Source organism: Neolamprologus multifasciatus, chromosome 5, assembly GCF_963576455.1.
Source record: "Neolamprologus multifasciatus chromosome 5, fNeoMul1.2, whole genome shotgun sequence".
NCBI classification, from domain to species: domain Eukaryota; kingdom Metazoa; phylum Chordata; class Actinopteri; order Cichliformes; family Cichlidae; genus Neolamprologus; species Neolamprologus multifasciatus.
Window position 1 is genome coordinate 13,915,444 of NC_140443.1, and position 14,986 is coordinate 13,930,429.

Below are 14,986 nucleotides of genomic sequence, written 5' to 3' on the forward strand. Positions count from 1 at the left end.
TCCCTAGCTCTTACTCTAACCTTTTTTTTTTTTTCTTTTTTTTTTTTGCCTGTCCCATTTGGTTCTTTAGCCATCAGAATTGTTGTCTGAAGACCAACAAGGATACCCAATGGATTTATTTTGCCAAATGGATCATCATGGCATTGCCGTATTGGTCCATTTGATCGACCTTTGTTTTTATTATTTATTTTCTTTTATTTTCAGTTGTTACAGACGGGACAGACATGAGTGAGGGATAGGAAAGGGAGAAAGAAAGAGGAAGGAAAAGAAAAACAGAAGGGGAGAGGGACAGTGAGAAAGGGGGGGAAAAAATATCTCCGGGATCATCTGTTGAGAGAAAAAGAATAGAAAACAAGCAAAAAAAACAAAACAAAGCAACATACTAAACACAACACCATCGCATTAATCTAGCTAAGTGTAAACAGCAGTAAATACTAAATATTGAATGTTGTTGTGCAGCATGCAGGACAGACAGCGCACAATGTGCTTTGAAGTAGCAGCCAAGAAAGGTGTGATTTAAGTCTACGAACAGTGAACACCCGTGTGCACACCTGTGTGGATCGGCGCGCTTGTATTCAAATGGTTTCCCCATGTAATGGTCTGCAAGAGGATGTAGAGAGCCATAGCCCTGTCCCCCAGGGCATGAAGCAGGCATGGAGGAGATCCAGGCCCCAGACATCCAGAGGCCCCAGAGTGCAAGAGCCCAAGGAGGACCACCGGAGGGGCATCCGTGCCACCTTCATGGGAAGGGCTGAGGATCCCCAGACGAGGGGTCACCCAGTAGCCACCGGGCAGAAGCTAGAGGGGGCTGCACCGGCGTGCCTGCCGGCAGCCAGCTGTGCCAGAGTGAACCGAGCCGCAGGCACAGAGGCCGGAGGCCTGAGGGCCCTCCGCGCCCCGGAAGAGGCCTGACCGAGCAACAGGCGCCAAGCCAAGCCAAGTAGCCACCGGGAGTGAGCTGGTACATACCTGAGCGCCCAGCCCCGGACACCAAGAACCAACAATGCACCGACCCCTGAGGGCATCAGTCATCGGCAGGGAGTGTGGTGAGGGGAGATAGGCCTCCACACTTGGAGGGCCTGGGAGTTCCCAGAGAGGTGGAGTCTAAGACCCGACCTGACATATAGACACAGACAAAGACATGCATTCCCACCCTCATGCACACATATACAAACACTCAGCACTCACCCAACGTAGGAATAAACGTAAATGGACATGTACACACAATCACACTCCCCAAACATACTCTATACCCCGGGTCCAGGTATCCTCGCCCCCAGAGGGGGAAACGGCACCCAGACCCAAGAGATGTTACCCTTCCCTCCGGGGTGGAGGCAAGCAGACCGCCCCAGGCTCCGCAGCAGCAGGGAGGCCAATCGGGCAGCCAGCATCTCTTCCCAGCCCCCCCGCCCCGATGGCTAGCAGAGAACGGGGGTGTGTTAAGACCCCATACCTCCCTCCTCCCGCTCAAGTGTAGTGTTGCTGTGTGTTGCTCTAAAGTGCATTTAAAACAAGGGAGAGCATGGTGCTGCTGCCAGAGAGCAGCAGGTGTTAGCACGGCCCCTCCCGAGAACCCTCAATGTCTACATGGATTTAAAATTTAGAGGTGGGCACCGGCGCCAGAGGTAGGTTTGAATACACACACCGTCTACTGGATGCCGTTAACGTGCCCACCTTCAAGGCCCTATATATATATGTGTGTGTTATGAGAGTGTAAGTAATGTGGATGTCTAAGTTGTGAGATAAAATTGAGGCACAGGTGGCCAGAAGAGGACGGGGGAGGGGGGGGGGGGGGATGTCTCCCCTGCACCCTGGTGACACACCCGCACCCCAAGACCCTACCCTGTGTGGGTGGGTGTGGTGGAGCGGGAACAGGGAGGTAGCCGGGGATGGGGAGGAAAGAAGGGAGGGGAGGATGCCCCTCCCTAGGGCCAGCTCCCCCGCTGACCCCAGTAGGCACCCCCGTCTTCTGGTATCCACCAGGGTAAGGGAGCCCAGGTCCATCCAGACCGGGGCCTACGGCAGCAGCACCGCCAAGCCCCACAGGACCAGGGTCTTACTCTAACCTTACTGATCACAACTAGACAATCTTTTTCAAATTTTAGTTTAACCCTTACCAAAACTTAATTCAAACCTTAATCCCAAATTAAGTCGTAACCTTGTAAAAAACATCCTGCTCACAAACTGTCTCTCTTACAAAAACTACTGACACACTACCATATATGTGGACCCTTCCCCTTAACCTGTGGTTCTCCAACTGTGGGCCTGTCTACACTGGTGTAGATGGGACATAACAAAAAAAATGGAACAAAACTGCAGTTCATGTTAAGTGGGCATGTGGCTAGCATGGAGTGGACTAACAATGCTGGACTCAGCAGACAGATGTAAAACACAAAATCACAGCTATATTACTGGCACAAAAGCAAAACAAAGAGTAAATACAATAACTAGGCAAGGTAGGACCAGACTGACGGAGGCAAAACACACACCATGAGTGAGAACACACTAAAGAACAGAGAGTGACAAGGCACTATATATACACAGGAAGGAATTAGAGCAGAGTGAACACACCTGGGAGCATGGCTGAACAGAATCTGACTGACGGGACGTACATAGCAAAACAGAACATGATGCACATGTGACGAGGGGGTGTCAAAATTAAAACAATAGCTGACTAACATCAAGACCAAAATTAAGACATACAAACTTAACAGAACAAACAGGGAAGACGGTTGGTGGACACGTACATGCTTATGCAAGTTAGTCATGTCTGAGTACTTTGCTCGCACTATACATCTGCACAAGCGGCACACCGCTTTGGTTACAGCCTTAGGTTTACCTCTTTCATCTGGTTTAAAGCCAAAGAAATCCCAAATTGGCGACTTTATATTTCTTTTAGTGCTGTCACACAATTAACAATAACTAACACAATTAACAATAACCCATCTGGAGCACAGATTCAAATAAAGTAAAAATCCCTGAAATGTCTCTGTTAACGCATTTCGGGCAGATTGTCCAAAGTTTGTTCAATCTGCACTCCAGATGGGTTGATTAAAATTTTAATTGCGTTAACGCTGGTAGCCCTAATTATTATTATTATTATTATTTTTTTTTTTGGGGGGGGGGGGGGGGGGGGATTAGTTTGTCCATGCTTGGACTTCTTCTGTGTTGTAAATGCGCAAATCGGTCCGTGCATGATTACATTGCTCCACCCATCAAAAGGTCTGCGCATGCGCGAATATATCGCCCATCGTTGATTATTGGACTGACAATTGTCGGTTGGAAAATTTTTACATATCGGCCAACCCTACTGGGTGACCAAACAGACCCAACTGGGCACAACTGTGGAGAAAGAGACACAACTGACTTCATACAGGAAATATGAAGCACAGATACGAAAGTAGAACAGACTAGACACAAACATAGACAAACAAGAAACAAGAACTAGAAATATAAGTAACAAAACTTAGGGACTTTTGAGAACTTGAACATAATTCCAAAGAACTAAAAAAGTCCAAAAAAAGGCTGAAAATATTGGGCTGGAGATCCAGGACTATGACAACCCAATTTTCAGGAGGGTTGTTATCATAGAAGTCCTCATGCTTTTTTGGGCTTGCAGTTTGCAGTGTTTTCAATTAAAGACTTTAGTAATACATAGTCACATTTTGCAGTAGGTACATTCTTAGTACTTTGTTCTTCAAGTAGAAAGTTTTCTTAAGTTCTCTCTCAAGCTCAGTAACCTAAGTAAGGATGTTTAGGAAAACATGGTTTGTGCAGAAAAATAACTAGCAGATTTTTTTAAAGAAAAAAGATTCATGATGAAAAAAAAATGAAGCCTTTGATTTCTAAGGTGTGGGGAAAAAAGTGATGAATATTTAATGTACATAGGCATTCTGAAAGAAGTTTTTCATAATAACTGTTGAAAGCAGTACCCTTTTTTTTCTCTGTTCTCTGTATTGCAAGAAGTGGGGACTATTGATTTTTATTCACAAAAGTATAATATTAAGATCCACTAACAATTCCCCTCAAGTTGTTGCTAGGCATCCACAAGACACCAAAGACATTTAGATGAAAAATAAAGAGACTCATACAGGAGTACAAGAAAATAACGGACCAGCATAAGACCATTCATTAGTAACTACTGGTTGCTGTTGCAAAATAAATAGAAAAAAAGCTCAGACAGTATTTAGTTACCCAACTAAATACGATTGGGGCGATCGTGGTTCAAGAGTTGGGCGTTCTTGTAATCGGAAGGTTGCCGGTTCGAGCCCCGGCTCCGACAGTCTCGGTCGTTGTGTCCTTGGGCAAGACACTTCACCCGTTGCCTACTGGTGGTGGTCAGAGGGCCCGGTGGCGCCAGTGTCCGGCAGCCTCGCCTCTGTCAGTGCGCCCCAGAGCGGCTGTGACTACAATGTAGCTGCCATCACCAGTGTGTGAATGTGTGAATGTGTGTGTGAATGGGTGGATGATTGTGTATAGTGTAAAGCGCTTTGGGGTCCTTAGGACCAAGTAAAGCGCTATACAAGTACAGACCATTTACCATTTACCCAAAGTCCAACTAGCCCCCATTGTTGGTATTAAATTAACAATTAATTAATAGGGCAACTACATATGTAGGCAACTTACTGGCCCATAAAGAAAATAAAGTTCAGACAATAACAAAAATATAAATTATATACATTTTATTATATTTATATAAATTATACTATATATAAAAATATCCCTCTTGCCCCTGCAGGTGGTCTATCCTTCAAGCTCGAGTCCCAGACCCAGACAACAAAGTAAAGCTATTTTTCGGCTACGAGCCCAACACGGAACCCGACGTATTAGCCAGAGGTCCCTTTACTATGGTTCAGAGCCGCGGACCTTCAGTAATAGTAATAAATCACACAGCAATAGTACATTCATGTAGTTGTAAAAAGCATGATAATATATTAAGTAATCCAAAGTATTCAGAATACGTTACTCTCATTGAGTAACGTAATGGAATACGTTCCAAAATACATTTTGGGGCATGTATTCTATAATCTGTAGTGGAATACATTTTAAACGTAACCTTCCCAACACGGTATGTATGTGTGTGTGTGTGTGTGTGTGTGTATATATATATATATATATATATTTATACACACACACACACACACACACACACACACATGTGTGTGTATATGGTAAATAAGGTTTTTTTTTTTGCCATTTTTCAAGTGGTCTTTATACTTAATGCACCCTTCACACAGCATTTCTCTTTCTTAGCTCCACCTTGGTCTTAGAAACACCACATGAAAAATCTGCTTTGGTGTTGGAGGCTGTATATATTATGAATGTTGCTTCCAGCTTCTCCTGGGAGGGAGGAACAAGCTGAAGCATGGAGGAGGAGAAAACTGAAAGACAAAGGAGGGAAACAGAATAGATAAATGTTAAGAAAAGTAAAAGACATTACCTGTTGTGATACAAAATAATAGTAAATTGCTATCTATTTACCCCAGTTTTTTCCTTAAGACTATGAAAAATGGATACATGTGTTAAAAAAAACATTAACCTCTTAAGCCCCAAGCCTACCTGATCTCCTGCCTTTTGCCCCCGTATCAGGGGGCGTTGGGGCTTAAGAGGTTAAAAGTGATGATCAGATTTTGTATGAGGTACAGATAAAATTTACAAGACATGAATACCACCAAGACAAATATCTCAAAAACCTCTGGGCAAGCTCACACCAATTATATTTTGTCTGAAATGTCTCTGGTTAATTTATTTTAAAGAGTAAAGACTTTAAAGAGCAGGAAAAGTAGGGAAATTAAAAGCAAACCAAAAAAAGAAATATTAAGAAATCTTACCATATAGCCCAAAACAAAATCAAAATCTTATAACTTATAACTTCAAGTGATTATATTAAGCTTTCTTCAGTTTATTTTCTAGATCTTGCTTCTAGCCATGTAATTGGATTCAAATTATAAGCCACAGACCATGCTCTCTAAGTGCACTGCTTAAAAACATTAAATGAACACTTCAGATCTCAAAGGGAAAAAAGTAATACTGGATATCTATACTGATATGAACTGGCTAATGTGTGTGGGTGCCATAGTTTTATGGAAATCAAAATGATCAACCTACAGAGGAATGCATTCAGAAATAGGGGTGGGCGATATAAATGATATACGATGAAAACGATATAAATTTGGCCAACGATAGAGATTTTGACTATATCGCTTTATCGCGATAGTGCATGTTGATGATGTCATCAAGCTGCGCCTGTTTTGGGCAAAAACATGGCAGCAAGCATGGAGCTTACACGTGATGAGGAGGTGCTCGTAAAAAAGACCGGTGCGACGTCGGTCATATGGAACTGGTTTGGTTTTAGGCAGTCAGATACTGAGCAGAAAAATATAATCTGCAAAGTATGCCGAGCGACAGTGATTTCAAAGACAGGAAATACCAGTAATTTGTTTTATCACCTCAAGACTAAGCACATTTGGAGTACCAGGAAAGCCAAAAACTGTGCACTGCACAAACGCCCAATCAGTCGAGTGGAAATAAAAAAGGTGACCTTAGATGCCAGCAGACCAATATTTTCCAAACCTTTTCCAAAGGCACTCCGTATGCCAAAACGAGTCAGCGGTGGATTGACATCATAAATGCCATAACAGTGTACTTGTGCAAGGTGCCGTTTCTCACAGTGGAGAAAAGCGGCTTTAAGAACATGGTTAAAACACTAAAGCGGCTTTAAGAACATGGTTAAAACACTTGATCCACATTACGACGTACCTGACCGGAAACGTTTTAGCCAAACTGAAATACCCCAACTGTTTGACCAAGTCCACAAGCAAGTGAAGAAAGAACTCCGGAGCATAAAACACTATGCAACTACTACGGACTTGTGGTCGAGTTGCACAATGGAGCCTTACATTAGTCTCACAGTCCACTTCATCAACGAAGAGTGGAAGTTGTGCGGCAGATGTCTACAGACATCTTATTTCCCCAAGGATCACACAGGTGAACAAATATCTCAGGAGGAAGCGCTGGAGTCATGAGGACTGATAGAAGAATTTCAAGTCTGCATAACCACCGACAATGGTGCAAATATCGTGAAAGCAGTGGAACTGAGCGGTTGGACAAGACTGCAGTGCTTCGGCCACAGGCTCCACCTCGCCATCGGTAAGTTAAACGTTTCTTTTAGTCCTAGTTCAATAATATGCGCATAAGTGGTGTGCAAAATGCTTCAGGCTTTACTGTGCAAATGCGTACCTAATTTACGACTGAGACCAGAAGCCCGGTGCGCACTTCCCAACATGGCTGAAATACATAAAACATTTTTAATTTTGGTGCGTACCAATTTATGTAGGTACTCATTAGAGTTCTAAAGCAAAAAAAATAAAATCAACCCCTGATTATATGTGACCCATCACAGGGTTTCTCAAACATGCGCACACATAGAATGCGTGTGTTATTATTACATCATTATACAGTATATAATTACTTCTAACATTCTATATTAGTAATACTACATATTAATGACTAGGTATGGTGTGGTGTTTTTAATCATCAAATAAAATAATTAATTCAGTCTTATCTAGGATTAGATAAATACCAGTGGTATTTGTATATATGGTATTTGTTGACGATGTGTTTGTACAGATGTTTTGTTATCTTGTGGATGTGTAACGGGACTAATAATAATATCTTCCAATTTTGTCCTTAGAGAGAAGCATGAAAGACGCCTGTGTTGAACGTGCAATTGGCAAGTGCAAGAAAATAGTGAGTGCCTTTTCTTACACTTGGAAAAGGAAGAGAGAAATGGCTAATGCCCAGGCTGAGCTAAACCTGTCTCCTCACCGCCTAATCACTGAAACGCCAACAAGATGGGGGTCTCGACAACAGATGATTCAGCGGGTACTTGAACAGGAGAAGGCCATATCACAGGTACTGAAGCCAGACAGAAAAACCAGGCACCTGGTACCAACTTGGCAGGACATTGACGTGTTAGAGTCTGTGAACAAGACACTCAATCAACTGATGGAGTTCACAGATGCTCTGTCTGGAGAAGAATATGTTAGTGTTTCGTATGTCAAACCTGTGCTCCACCTTCTAAATAACACAGTTCTTCCTCTAGCTGATGAAGACACAGAACCGACAAAGGGCATGAAGAGTGCCATCCTCAAGTATTTAAATGAGAAATACTCAGACCCTGCAACTGATGACCTCCTGGATATGGTCTCCTTTGTCGACCCACTCTTCAGATCATCATATATAGCTGATGACCGAAGAGAGTTCATCTTAACAAAAGCAACAGCAGAAATTCAATCACTGCCAGAGGCGCAAGCTGTGTCTGAGTCACCACCATCACACACAAGCACTGCTGGAGAAACCCAGAAAGAACCCAAGAGGAATAAAAGAAGTCTGGGCAGCTTTTTCAAAAAGGCATCTTCTCAGCCTGGCCCAACTGCCCTCACTGACAGAGAAGTGATTGAAATTGAGCTTAAGAGTTACCTGCAGGCACTGGATGTTGACGGAGAAGCTGACCCACTGGATTGGTGGAGGCTGCACCAGGCTAATTTTCCCAGGGTGGCTAGCTTAGCCAGGAAATACCTCTGCATTCCTGCCACGAGGGCCCCCTCAGAAAGGAATTCAGCACCAGTGGCAACATAGTAACATGCCACCGATCTGCACTAAAGCCAGAGACTGTTGACAAACTTGTGTTCCTGGCGAACAACCTCTAATGTGCAAGAAAGTTAGTTTATGGTCCTGCATGCAAGAACCATAAATACTGATGTTGTGTTGTATATCCAATACATATTGTAAGTTTGAAATTTGTTGTTCTATATTTAACAGAAAAGAAACCTGTTAAACTTGAAGGGTTTTCAGTTCAGATATGCATCTTTGTTTTTTGTGCAATATAAAATGTAATCAGGACAGCAGGGGAAATTTTATTGTTTATTTATTAACATTTTGCACAATTTAGCATTTTGTGTTTTACTGATATTTTACTTATTCAAAAATGTTTGCACATTTATTGTCATTTTTATTTGTTATTTAAGAATTTTGTGTTACGTTGTTTGGAAAAAGTTGAAAAGTTTTGTAATTTATACATTTTTTTTTATAAAAGTTTTGACAATAAATGTTCTTTAAAATGGCATTCTGTACTTTTTTGAAGTGTGTTTATTATTCGGGACTGTATCTGGCATGTGAGTCAGTTTTAATATATCGCAATATATATCGTTACCACACGTGCTTCAAATTATATCGCGATATAAATTTTAGGCCATATCGCCTAGCCCTATTCAGAAACCACAAAAATCAAGGTGAAATTGCTGAAATTTCATTGCAGCAACTCAAAATGGTACTCAGTAGTGTGTTTGGCCCTCATGTGTACACATGCCTAAGAACATCAGGGCATCACTGGACTTCTCGACAGTCAGAGTTTCAACCTGATGGCGTCAAATGGACCAAAACATAACGTATCAGAGGAGTTCTATTGGCTTTAGGGTCAGGCGAGTGTAGGGCCAGTCAATGGTATCAATTCCTTCATCCTCCAGAACTGATGCATACTCGGGCTACATGAGGCCAGGCGTTGTTGTGGACCAGGAGAAACCCAGAACCCACTGTGCCAGTCTGACAGTGGGTCCGAAGATTTAATCCCAATACTTAATGACAGTCATTGTGCTGTAGCCTGTAGAGGTCTCTGCATCCGGCCATGGATATGCCTCCCCAGACCAGCACTGACCCACCACCAAACCAATCATGCTGAACAATGTTATGGCAGTATAACATTCTCCAAGGCTTCTGCAGACCCTTTCATGTCTGTCACATGTTCTCAAAGTGAACTTGCTGTCATCTATGAAAAGTACAGGGCACCAGGGGTGGACCTGCCAATTCTAGTACCCTATGATACTGTTGGGCTCCATGGTGCCAGGCAGTGAGTACAGGGGCAATAGAGGATGTTGGGTCCTCAGGTCACCCTCAAGAAGTCTGATTTTCTGATTGTTTGGTCAGAGACATTTACAGCAGTGGCTTACTGGAGGTCTTTTTTTTTTTTTTTTTTTTTTTTTTAGCTCTGGCAGTGTTCCTGTTCCTCCTTTCACAAAGGATCAGATACTAGTCCTGCTCATGGGCTAAGGGCCTCCACTTCTACAGCCCTGTCCAGCTCTCCTAGAGTAACTTGTAACAACCCTTTTGGGTTATAGCACCACTAGGGGGGGTTGCCCAACTATTGTAGTAGCTATGGGGGTCTCCTAGTGGGTGTGTGTTGTTAGCGGCAGCCATTCCATGCTGCTCGTGTTCCATTCTCCAAAAAACACCTTTCTGTTGTAGCAAGCTGGCGCTGGCGATACCAATACATGCGCGGACGAGTACAGCCGAGGAGACCTGGCATTATAAAGTGTAATGTTGCTGACGGCGAATAAAGGTCTGTTATTGGATTTAACCGACTGGCTTCGGGTTATTCAGCTAACCCCCACACCACACGCTCGCTGGACCTGCTAGCCGCTCCTTCCTCGCCAGACCGCTGTTACAAAGTGGCGCCCGAACATTGTTCTCTGGATCTTCATCGTCATCCGGACCAACAGACGGTGGGCTCGGATATTTTTCCCGTGTTTTTCAACGATCGACACTTCGGCTGAGGTGGCGTGTTTTTTTCTCTTCGTCTGGCTGTATTTGCCGGGACGATAGAACCCCGTGAAGGAGCCGACTCCCCACGATTTCAACGATATTTGCAGGCACGGAAGAGCGCCGACCCATCGCTTGACACACTCGCCTGCCGAGGGAGAGTACTCCGTAACTGTCGGACCGCCAACTCAGTGCTGTTGGACCGTTACGACATCGGCGGCGCTAAAGCTAAGGCTAATGCTGCAGTGACTTTGACTCAGTGTTTATTCAGAGGGACGTGTTGTTTTGTGTAAAGCATTGAAGCATCAGAGTGTGCGTGGACGCTCTCGGTCTGACTGATATATGCGCTTAGGTACTGTGTGTGAACGCTCTTTTCACTTCGCCATAACTTTTGTGGGAGCGAGTTGTTTCCACACTTTTAAAATGGCGTCCCACGCAGACACGAGGAGTGAGGAGGATGGCTGCTAACCCCCACACCACACGCTCGCTGGACCTGCTAGCCGCTCCTTCCTCGCCAGACCGCTGTTACAAAGTGTCTCGTGGAATCTCCTCCATGCTCTTGAGGCTGTGCTGGGAGGCACAGCAAACCTTCTGGCAATGGCACATATTGATGTGCCATCCCGGTGGAGTTGGGCTACCTCTGTTGGGTCCAGGTATTACCTTAAGTTACCAGCAGAGACTCTGACCTTAGCCAAATGCAAAATTGTGAACTGGCAACCCCGGAAAGAAAATGGTCAATATCCTGCCCCTACAAAATCATTCCTGTTTCCGGGGTTATCTCATTGTAGCTCCTCTAGTGACCCTGTTGCGGATTTCATTAACACCAAGCAGAAACTGATTTAACAACCCCTTACACTACTTACTTGACTAGATCAATAGCACACGAGTTTAATTGACTTGATCCTATACTCCGATTAAAAAGAGTTCCTGTAATTTATTTGAGCAGACTATATGAATTACAGTGAAGGAGAGAGAACAGAAGAAGAAAAAGAATAAGTATGAGAAAAGGAAAATGCAAAGATGAGGTAGGAGGCATGAGAAAAAAAATGTATTGATTTTAGAGAAAACAGTAAATATAATGAAAGCTTTCTATACTTTTCTAAACACAAAAGAAAATTGTGATAATATAGTTCTCCAAACTGTCATTCCAAAGTGCTTTTCAGTGATTGAAGTGGTCACTGTAAAGGAAATAAACAAAGAACCCCGTGATGACCCTTTACCTGGTCCTTTGTCCCTCTTTGGGGGGATACTCCCACAGGGTTTAAATCTGGGACTCTCCACCATTTGACCCTAGAACTGAAGAAGCTTCTCGGATGAGAGGTGAAACGTCTTCAAGCAACTTAAAGAAGTCCAGATGCTTTTCTTTCCAAGCTCCTTAGACTACGATGACCTGGATGACTGAGAACCTTCACAGATAACCAGCGCTCTAGAAGCACAGTCTCCCCTTTAAGCCTTGATTGTTGTATCAGAGTGGCAGAAACAGCACAGTGGTTCAATAGATTATACTGTTGCCTCAAAGGCTCCGCTGGGAGCTATGGTTTCTCCCACCATCAAAAATATGATAGGTTAATTATCCTTCAAAGCATCCTTGACCAAAGCAAAGGCTTAGAACTAGAGTTGGTTCCCAGGTGCCATGCAAGGCTGTCCACCCCTCATAATACTTAGGATAGGTAAAGTGTAAAAAATAGATTTTTTTTTAGGGAATTAATAAAGTTTTAACTTCTACCTTCAAGAAAAATCTGAATATCTGAGAAACTTGAGTTATTATTGCTATTGAGGTTTTCAGCTACTACAGGTTATAAGTTCAGAGATCTTCTATGATCATTTCATGCTATCAGGGACTTTTCAGTGTTTTCCAGGAAAAAAAGGAATAAATGTAAAAAAAACAAAAATGTAAGAATCAGATCAAACCATCCCGGCATTTACTTAATATGCAAGTCTCAGACTGGGCACAAATACCTACAAGGGCAACATAACTAATGGTAAAGCCTGTTATGTTGAGCATGTCATGGTATTCCAAAAAGCAACTGCAAGTGAAAAATTCCAGGTGCACTCTAATAATATAATATATAGGCTATAACATGTACTGCATTTTGTTTAAATGCAAAATGAAACAGGATGCTCTGTAGATATTCATACACACACACCATACTTCTGTCTGCACTTCCTGTTGTTTGCTATGATTTCCCTCCTGAGCTGCTTCCTTATTATTCAATTAGAGCAGGGAACTCATCTCAGCATCTGCAGCTTGCTGAAACCTCTACTGCCATCAGATACACAAACTGTGTGTGTGTGCTGGAAGAGAGAGTAAGAGAAAATAGAAAAGAGACCAAGACAACGAGATGAAAATGAATAATTGTGTGTTAAAGGGAACATGATACTGCTTGTCTGCATGTGGGCGTGTTTTAAAGTGTGTGGCAACATTGTCATTATTATGTGTATCATGAAAGTGTGTCAGTTTGTGTGCATTTCTGTTACTAGAAGCCCACCTTCCCTGTGCTCCCTCTGGGTTGTTAAGCAGGTTGACTGATTGTGGTGGGTCTCATTTGACATCCCATGATTCATTTCAGGAGGCGATTTAGTGAGTGAGAGTAAAAATGTGTGTGTGTGTTTGTGTGTGTGCATGTGTTTTGGCTGCCTTGGGGGAAAGAAGAATGTAGCAAAAGGGTGAACATTTTTCTCTCTTTAACACCATATTACATGATAGATAACCACATCTAGTGGGACACATGATGGATAGGTCCTAAACATAATGACACACACGCACCTAGGAATTGTTATTGTGGTGTGGTTAGAGTTGCATGTGGACTTGAAGGCAGTAGACTCTGACATTGTCTAACACTTGCAACCAGGGCGCTATTCGCCCAGGGGAAAATCCCACCATTTTGTCTACACATGCCTGCCCCTGGTAAAATAAATAAATAATAAAAATCATCTCTGGTAGGTATAAATTTTTTTCTCTCTCTTTGATATTTACTGTTGCATTTTGAAACAGTCCACAGCGTGAACATCATTTAAATCTGATACTGACATTCAGGACTCCTGACACTCATCCTGTTACAGTACTCACAATTCTCCATGTGACAGTAATCCATTCTGTTCCAGTTTTTCATCAAGCCAAACAGCATTGTGTTATGTTACAGAATAAAAAAGCAGTGAACCAATTCAAAGTATTGGGAGACTCCCTGATAGCTGACATCACAATTCCCTACAGAGGTTAGTTGTGCAGCTTTTTCTTTCATTTTGCTGAATTACAGCTTTGCATCGTGATACTATCTGTGACATCTTGCAGGAAAAAAAAAGTCCATCATCAAAGCAGGCTGTTTTCTAAGTTGATATATAGTAATCCACCATAGGAGGACATTTATTTAGCTTAATACTTTGTAGCCCTCAGCTGTAACACGCTGATGGCGTATAGCTGTCACTCTGCCGGGCTGGCAGGCAGTTGGCAGCATGGACAGCCAAATTTTTTGAATGTGATAACTCGAGAACGAAGTGACATCATCATGTTCAAATTTATACCATATCTACTAAAAATCTCAATGTATTAAACTACAGTCACTGCATGGTGTTTGGCTTTAATTAGAATTTCTTCAAGAAGATTCTGATTTATTTGTCTTTTGATCCAATGTGTGCTCCAAATGTGTTCAGAATACACCTTCCAGAAAGTGATCTTTATCTAGCAGGTGCTTTTCTAATTAAAAATAATTTAAAAATATGGTAAAATATGCATTTTACTGTATAACTGGTTTATTTTTAAACTTAACATTTTGCAATAGTTTAAAAAGGTTTTTTTTCATAATATTGACTATGAACTTTAGCACTTTAGAAATGTGATGATTTGTTGGATTATTTTTTAATTCTAAGGTCGTTGCTATGTTTATCTGGTAAATAAAACAAATGCATATATGCTGATCTCATGCATTAAAAACAAATTCCATTCAATGACTTTCCCCCATCTGTCTCATTTTCATCAGTCATCAGCTCCTCAAAGTACTCCGTCCATCTTTACACACTTGCCTTACTTTTTAGTTTTCATCACATCCATTGTCTTGCCTTACAAGTCTTTCTCTCATTTCTCAGCATCTCACATGAAACTCATTTTGTGCCCTTTGTTGCCTTTGCCACCTCCCTCTTTGCCACATCATATTGTTATATAAGGTTAAAAATAATCATTATTTTGTTTACCAAAGGCCAACATAATTGTCTGTTTTGCTTTTACCTACAGCCACTTTTCAGTTTTTCAAAACATTTTGCCACTCTGCTACATCAGTGCAGTAAAAGGCAATTACAGGTTTTTCACTGCTGGGTTTGAAAGGGGTTTTCCAGAGTGACGTTTCCTTTTTCAGTGGGCACATTACCAAACTTGGCGGCTCACTTTTTGCAACCA

At 42.4% G+C, this 14,986-nt stretch overlaps 1 pseudogene; it reads left to right on the forward strand.

Annotated features, from left to right (window-relative positions):
* Positions 1-7,448: 7,448 nt before the first annotated feature.
* LOC146518185 (E3 SUMO-protein ligase ZBED1-like) lies at positions 7,449-9,030 on the forward strand (annotated as a pseudogene).
* The last annotated feature ends 5,956 nt before the right edge of the window (positions 9,031-14,986 follow it).